Below are 8980 nucleotides of genomic sequence, written 5' to 3'. Positions count from 1 at the left end.
GGAAAATGCTGCTTATACTCTTTTCAATATATTACACTTTCTACCGTTTTAGCTCAGATGGGAACCAGAGGAAATATTATGTTCCATTTTCTTTTAATTTCATGCAAATTCACCGAAGTTATAATTGTAGGAGGTTTCATTACAGTGCACACTTTTCTGGTACTTTCACCGCATTTTCTTCTCTCAGGCTCTGCCTGAAGGTGAATTTGTGTAGAATCCATTCAGCTATGCACACTCTGAGTTATCGAAATGATGGTTCATTCTTCTTCAGTTGGAGACTTCCAACAGTAGAGCTATTTCCGCACAGCAGTTGAACATGAAGCAACTTCGTAAGTGTCTTGTGGCCTAGTAGGTTAATTGTACAGCAGACTAGGTTATTTGCCCACCTACTTTTCCTGCACATTAAATGGGAATAATGAGTAATTATTTGTGGTCTGTTTGGAAAAAATGAGTTGTTTGTTCAGCACTTTGAAATCATAAATCAATATAGGCTGCAAATGTGATGTGCCCCCTACAGCTTCATTCAACAGAGAGCAGCATTGGACAGGGAAAAAAGGTGTCTCTCCCTGGCTCTTACATGTTGCCCTCTGCAGAATGTGGTAATGGGAGTGATTCTTTGTTTTGAGAACAAATATGATGCAAGGGGGCTTATTCACCACTTTCTGTGGACAAAGTGAGCAAAAACTAAATGAAGCAAGAGTAAGATAGAATTTATGGTTGTCTGGATCACTTTGACTTCCATGGAGATGACTATTCAGTTAGCAATCAGGTGACACAAGTATTTTCTCTGGCACTCCAAGGTTCTCTCCAAGCACACCAAGCTGATGTTTTCAGATAAACCTTTAAAAACATTTTTTTTCTCTTTATGGAGCTCCTTCTTAGGGTTTCTTCCAATGCTGGCTTTCAAATCCAAGGCTGAGGACTCCAAGTGAGATTCATTTCTCTGGCTTACACTGATGGACCAAATAAGCCAGTGTATTCCCTGAGGCAGCTTACAGCAGCTTTCAGGGATCCCTGATTCAGTGGTTTCCTTGAGCTTTTTTAGAGGTACAGCATTTCTGACCTCTTTTCAGCCTCGCACTACTCCCAGTTTCTAGTGGTCTCCTTTTCCTCCACTCCAGGGATCTTCCCAGGGATGCTCTGGAAACAGGGAAGATTTACTACTTGTAGGGTTTCAGCTACTTCTAAGACGCTGCAGAAAAAAAGAGCTGAATTAGGTTCCCTGCATTTACTATTTGCCAGCATTCTTTAACTGTTTATACCGGTGTAAAATATTCTGTTCAACAACTGATAAATCTTAACGAATCCATGCATGAGTACTTTTAAGATATAGTCCCAAGAAGCTGTGGTTAGGTTTCGATTTTCAGGATTAACTCTGCCTTTTTATTTTCTGCCTATGCCTTAAGCATAACACTCAAACTCAAGGAGTTAAGCCAGTCTTCACAGTGAATCTAGAGCATATACTGATATATGTGATTGTGTAATTATAATTCTGAATTTATTTTTTTTTTCTCTTTGGCTTGCAATAATGTAGGTATGTGGAGGGAGGGTGACCGAGATGGAAATTCTCTTACATTCAGTCCACCACACCTTGCCCAAAATACAAGGATGACTGTTACAATACTGTAGCTATCCATAACAGAGATAGAAAGAGGGAGGAAGAGAGAAAGTCCTTTTTTCTTGTAATGAATATTAGGCATTTTACTTTCAAAAATTCCTTGTGACTTCAGTAGACACAGTTTTATTTATAGTTTATTTTAGCTTTATCTTCTATACCATGTGACCCACACTAAGGGGACACCAGCAATCTTCACAGCAAAATGGAAGGAATAAGGAGAGACTGGTTATACAGGAACAGCTGCTTGTTTTCAGCAGCATCACTTGAGAGTTTTTCACATTCTCCTTCCCCGCCTCTCCCCAAATGTTCAGCCTGCTGTGTGCAAGCTGGGTGTTTACAGTTCAGGACTATGGAGGAGGAGGAAATATTTTGCCTATTGTTCAGTGACGTCAATGGCTTCGCTCCCAGTCACTTGAGGGACGCTGGTGCTTAGCAAATGTCAGTACACTGCTGCTACTGCATGTGCCTTACATTCTGCTTGCAGGAATTTAAGGTCTCTCCTTCAAGATAGATCCACTTGGTAGATGAGGCGGGTGTGAAAGGCAAACAGCAACAGCCATGAAAAGCTGGTCTGCTGCTTTTTGCATGGGAAAGCATTACATGCTAGTTTTTTATTGTGGCATTAATATGACATATTTATTAGCATTAAATGCTGAATTTAGTATAAAACTGTCTTTTATCCTGCACCAAGTTCTTCCCTCTCACACTCTCTTCCTCTGTATTAAATCAAGGTTCTAAAAATAACACAGAAGACACTGACAATTTTATAATTAACCAGGATAAACAGTTAACATCTGACCATATTCAGTGTTTTTCTGATGTGCTCTCATCATGTATTTTGTTACCAGATATTGATAACTGAATTGCAGATGTATTTGCTGAAGATTTTTTAAGCTCAGGGCTGATTTTTTTTTTAAATGCATGTTTTGTGAAAGTGTGCTACAGTTGACGTTCCTAAAGGAGCTGCAATTGGAAAGCCACGCTTCAACCAATTTATTTTCATTAAAACACATTCGATATTATTTTTGCTGAACTTTGCTGCCTATATTTGTGATTGAAAAAAAGGATATCTGCAGCCATTGTGTATGTGTGCAGGAAACTGGGTTTTTAGAAAACACTGAAAAATTGTTCCTTGGTGTCAGTGTTTTATGCTAAGTTTTTATAGTTGCAGTTGAAGAGGTTGATTTTGAAAAAATTGTCCATAATATGTCTGAACAGAACTGTGACTCTGTACAGGATGAAAAGTTCAGCCTACTAATTATCTTGATGTGAGACCCTGGATTTGTTTCATAATGATGAAATAAGCCCTGTGAAAACTTCAAGTATTTTAAGGGTTTATTAAAGGTTATAGTATAGCGGTAGCACTATACTGATACTTTCAGATAAAGGGAGAACATAAATAGATGATGCTGTTTTGTAGGGCAAAAATGGGAAAGCGAAAAGCAAACAGTGGTGAATACCGAGACTAGCATTGGGGTTATAGTGGGAAATAAAAGGGTGAGACAAACTAGTATCGGTGCCTTCTAGGTCTTGACTTAGCCACTGATCATCATCCATTGCCTACAGGAATATACAGAGTCACAGAAAAGATGCCATAGGTAGCCTGGCTTTGTGTGCTGAGAAATAACTTGTAGATGGTTTGAGGTAATATGCACTTAAATCTATATACTTTACTTTTAAAGTTGCTCATATATATGAATCATTCACCGATCAACAGAAGAGGGCCTTACTCCATAATGCTTCCACGCTGAAACTAGTAAGAATTTTGCTAGTAGATGACTGAAGAATGAAAACAAATATGATCAATAGCATCTATTCAAAAAATGTCAAAAGAACACAAGATTTCAGAAAAGATGCTCAAAGCTAAGGAACAACACTGGAGTAGAGATTTGCCATAATTTGGCTTACTTCTGCATATAATTTACAGTAAGTCTTTAATTATAGGGTCACAGGATTCCCTCTTTTTCTTCTCCAAACTGGTTAATTTTCCCTCCAACCTGCCTGGACCTCAGCAAGAGCAACAGTCTAAGAAGGCAGCTATTTTTCCTGACCTCAGTCCTACAGAGTGGTCCTACAACAGTCTGCAGAAATTCAGGAGAAGTTTGTGTTGCTTTGACTATGCTCAACGCAGGCAGAAGTTTCAGAAAAATAAACTAAAGAGCTCTGTCAAGTCTATTTTAAACATACATGAATTGCAATTTTTCAGATTTTTACAGCTTGCCCAGCTGAAGTGGTCTTTCTTGTAGAATAAAAAGGCACGAAAAGAATTAATCTGCCATCTTCATTTCATAGTGTGGAGGCCAAAAAGATTCTGAACAAAACTGTTGTAAGAAGTTTTAAATAAAGGAAATAATAGACCGTTTGGTTTCCAATATAATTTTATTACTTAAAAACTCAGCCCCGAGATGATACTCAGCAGGGAAAATTTCAGCCCAAACACTTAAAGCTGGAGACATTATGACAAAGAAAGTGTTAAAAAGTCAGACTGCATACTGTATTACTAAAGTTAGGTTTAAGAGGCTGAGATACGAGCACAGATGATGTAGGGTAAGGGAGGAGAGTTTAGAGTCTCTCTTTAGAGTTTAGATATAAATCAGGATGGAATGTAAGGAAGGGTTTTTTCCTGTCCTCTTGGTTAGAATAATAATTTCAGAATGGTAAATGATAGAATAACTAAGAACAAGTGTTTGGACAAGTTTTCCTCTCAGTTTCTGGACATGCAAATATTGCCCGAAGCATCACTCCTAAAAAACATAGTCTCCTGAGGTCTTTATTATCTGGGTACAAAGTTTAACCGTATTTTTGTTCAGCTGTAGGTGTCATATTATGTATATATAACAACTTTGTGCTCAAGATAAGATAGGGGAAAAGAAGGTGGGGGCAGGGGGCACGGTTGTTTCATTTTTATGCCAGAATCTTCACAAAAGTTCAGGATAGCAATATTTTCTTTTGTCAAACAACATCTTTTCCCATAGGATTTACAGCTCCAGTTACATGTAGTAGATATTATCAATGCGGGGTTTTATACACCTTAAATTATAGGAGCAAATATTTTCTGGGAAAAAAAATATATACCTGCTTTACTTGTTTGCTTGCACAATCTAAATCACCACACTTTTGACTTTCTCAGATCCCAGGTGTTTTGGGTTTGCTTCATTGATGTATACCGTGTTTTTAAGTAGCACACAACTGCAGAATATGGCCCAACAGACAACTGTCAGAAAAGGAGGTGTCAAGCCACCCAGAGCATAATCCTTCTTCAAGAGGAGGATAATCAAAAGATCAAATACAATTTATTTTTTCTGATTTACTGTACTGGGTGTGGTCAAGATGATAAATACCTGGCAAGATTTCCAAGTATTCTGGGAAATCTGTTTCAAATCAGTGTCGAATGTTGGCTTCACCATCCAAATACAGAGTAAAGAAAGCCTGTTGCATTTCCACTGCTGTTATTCCAGTCACTCTGTAATCTTTCAAAATGAAAACAACTGTTAAAGGCAGGTTTGTCAGCATCTATCAAGGTGGTGTCACCATCACCTCTCTTTCAAGGAGGAAGCTATTGAATTCAATGAGTAGATTACTCCTGATGAAGAATGTTTGCTATATCTTCTGCAAAGTATTGCCAATTTATTTGTGAATCCTTCATCAGCATTTGTACCAAAGGCAATAAGTCCTAGAATTCTTCTTTATCTGTTAATTACAGAACACCCTGGCACTTCACTTAAGAAGCATTTTTATAATACTAACTCAAAACAAATAATCTTTTTGTAGATCAAAGGCTCACCTTTCTCTTTTCTATATAGTCATCTTACCTCATGGATGGTTCTCAGTTTTGGACAGAAACAGGAGATTAAAAGGTTTTCTGAATTTGAATAACAACAGATTTACCATTACCACAGTCCCCCAGTAACTGTTCCATGATTTTTCAAGAAGTTTTGAGGAACAACTCATCATCTAATGAAAAAGAATGTAGTGTTAAAGATTATGAAACATAATATAGAGCATGAAATGTAATATTTAGTCTTCCCTAGAGGCTTTTACATAGATGCACATATATATTTAAATATAAAATTAATGTAAAATGTACCATATCAAATTAACACAAAATACTGCTATGTTATATGTAGTTATAATTATCTTCTTCTTACAGGCAGGCACTGTAAGTCCCAAGAGACCAAAACCCAAACTATGCTTTGCATTTAGAAATCTTTTCATAACAGACATGTACAAAGACACATCCAAAATTATTAGTATAAATAGGAAACAGGTGGATGTTGAAATACTCTTCACTTAACCTTGATTTGTTGTCCTCCACTAACCTGTAAACAGACATCTTTCTGCCTTTCACCTTCTAAAGGAGTGTCTAAATCAGGATTACATTTCCTTTACTTGTCTTAAAGATTTTTTTCTAACAGCATCAAATAGCTGTTTGCCAGATCTCAACTGTAACAGGGAGGAGACCTGTCATCACCCATAGGAAAACAATGAATTGTGTCTAGCCAGAAAATAAAGTGAGTACTTTCTTCACATAATAAACTAGTTCTTAGCAGAGCCAGTTTTTCAAGCAGACAATATAGAAAGAAGAGTATGTCATGAATTCTGTTGTTATGATAACACCATCCCCTGTATACCAGGGATAAGAGGTTTTAGAAGCAAAATCTATTGCAAGTCTTTTGAAAAAAAAAAAAAAAAAAAAAGTAAAAAAAAGTATTACATCACTTTCTGCTTCAGTGAGGGTGGGTAGAGACAGAAATGAAGAGAGGGAGTTTTGTTTCCTCCCTCCTTCCCTCCCTCCTTCACCCCCTTCCCTTCCCTTCCCTTCCCTTCCCTTCCCTTCCCTTCCCTTCCCTTCCCTTCCCTTCCCTTCCCTTCCCTTCCCTTCCCTTCCCTTCCCTTCCCTTCCCTTCCCTTCCCTTCCCTTCCCTTCCCTTCCCTTCCCTTCCCTTCCAGCAAGACACCTGTCTAGTGCTCTTCCTCTGTGTACTGTGGCTCCTTCATTTTAAACTACTGCAAAACAATTAAGAAAATCCATTTTAAAATAACCTATAATGACTAGCTCAATTAGTTTTTAGGATGATATTCATATTGTTAGAAAAATAATTCTGAAGAACCTCAAACGTATGAAATGTGAAAATCTCACCTGTTGGTAACACTGTTAAGTTATGTGGTTGCTTCGGTCGTTCCTGTGATTGTAGCCCATGTTTTGGAGAAAATCTGAGAGAGTGAAATTATATTCATTACAGTTTTATATCCACCTCTTGACCTGTTGTAATGGCCTGGGCTTTACTCTTCAGGCCCCTTGAGAATTGCTTTAGGCTAGTCGTTTTCAAGAAGATTTTTTGTGAGCTCCACTACACCACATGTAGTGATGGCTCACAGCCTGGACTTGCCGGGAAAGCAGAGGACCATTCTAAGGTGGGCATTTCTCTCACTTGGGCTCGGACTGAAGACAAGCTTTGCCCTTCAGGCATAAAGCATATTGTTATACAACAGTTTCTTCAGTAAGAGAGTGGTCACTAAGGAATAAGCAGCTAGCTGTTTTCATGAAAATCAAATGGAAATAAAAAAAGAGTGAACCTCTTCAAATAAAGACGGAGAGTATAGTCCTTGTGGGGAGCAATAATGCCACTATTTAATGTTATATATGATTCCTAAATAAACATTATCATAGGATATTAGCATTAAATATCTTTATAATAGTGTCTCAGATCTTCTGGGAGTCCCACTGTATTTTACAGACTATTTCTCAATCACAACTGCAATGCAGTGGGTGGAACATTACAGCTCTCTGCATCCAAAAAGGTACACAGAAGCTTTCAGCAGAATGCTGTGTACAAGAAGGACAAAAAAAACAAGCTAGCAATCCAATTGGAAGCTGGCAAGGAAATATGGAGGGGGAAGGGAATAAAATATGCTTTTTAATTTCTAAATAGTAAGATGTAGTTTCATTTCTCCTCTACAAGATAGCAGCATGTCAGCATGACATGCAAGTTTCACGTCAGCATACTAGCCACAGGGTCTTCAAGTAGCTGGTTTATTTGAGGGGGAGGAAAAGAGAAACAGATAAAAGGAGACTGGAGGAGGGGAAATTTGGCATACTGTTAATCCATTTAAAAGTTTGGGAGAATGGTGCACGTTGGAAAGTACCTCCTCCCCTTTCCAGGATAGCGTGGGGAATGGGATAAACACCAGATGCAACACAGAGGAGGGAAAGTAATGCCTGGAGGGAATGGTGTCACTTGATACTTGGGGGGGTAACTGGTCCTGAAGGGAGAGAGCAGGGAGGAATAAGACATGATGCCACATACAAGAGAGAAGCTGTTAGAGTTTGGGTCTAGCACTTGGCGAGAAGACCTGCTAGAGCTTAGCAACAGGGAGGATTCTCATACCTCAGGTAGGGAAGTTTGTCACAAGAAAGTGTGACTCCACACCTGGCATAGGAAATGTGCCCTAATACAGAAATGGGTGCTGACATTTGTGTCCAGGCTCAGCCTGGTTTGAATTACGGGACCACTGTCAGCATGATGGAAACTCAACTTTGGAGGGACGAAAAGTTACCCCAGTTTTGTGACTGGTTGGGACTCTGTTCTATCACTTGTGGCATGGGTGATCAATGACAGGCTGCAATGCTGAGCCACTTGGAGATGCTGAAAACCGAAGAAGCAGAGCGATGTCACGCTGAAGAGCAGAGATCCATATGACCCCAAAGCTGGGGCACCTTTTCCGCTCACAATCCCAAGGCTGCATGCAAGGCTAAGGGGAAGACATCAGGATAGCACTGGGAATTGTGAGATGGCTATGCCACCTATGCCAGATGTAGTATGTTAGCCCAGGCTGAATAGATCTCTACTGGCCATCATTTAAGCTCTTTCCATAAAAAAATAGGTCATGCAGCTCTCATGTTAACAGGATCAAAATTTTATGTCAGCCCCCTTACCAGTAACGGTCCAAAGGAGAGAGGAACCATAAAGTGCCAAGTGCTGTAATCTCAGTATAACCCATGTAATTTACAGCCATTTTTAAATTTTATTTTTCTTTACAGAAGATTTTTATCAGTTTTCTGTTGCTTATAAATGTTTTTGTAGCATTTACTACCACAGAAGTAGTACTAGAAGCAATAATATTTGTATTATACTAGACCCCAGAAACTCCAGTGGGGGTTGGGATATGTATAAATACCAAAAAAACCCCACATGATCTTTGCCCTGAGCAATTTACATACTGAATCTTGTTGCAGTTAAATCATGCTTCATCCATTCTCCTAAACCAAAATGCTTAATAATGAGTAAAGGAGTTATCCTGTAATTACAACAGGATTCCTATAGTGCATCACTCTCTTTTTCAACTCTTTTTTTCCTGTTC

This window comes from Aquila chrysaetos, chromosome 8 (genome assembly GCF_900496995.4).
Source record: "Aquila chrysaetos chrysaetos chromosome 8, bAquChr1.4, whole genome shotgun sequence".
NCBI lineage: Eukaryota > Metazoa > Chordata > Aves > Accipitriformes > Accipitridae > Aquila > Aquila chrysaetos.
Note: the sequence above shows the minus strand (reverse complement) of the source record.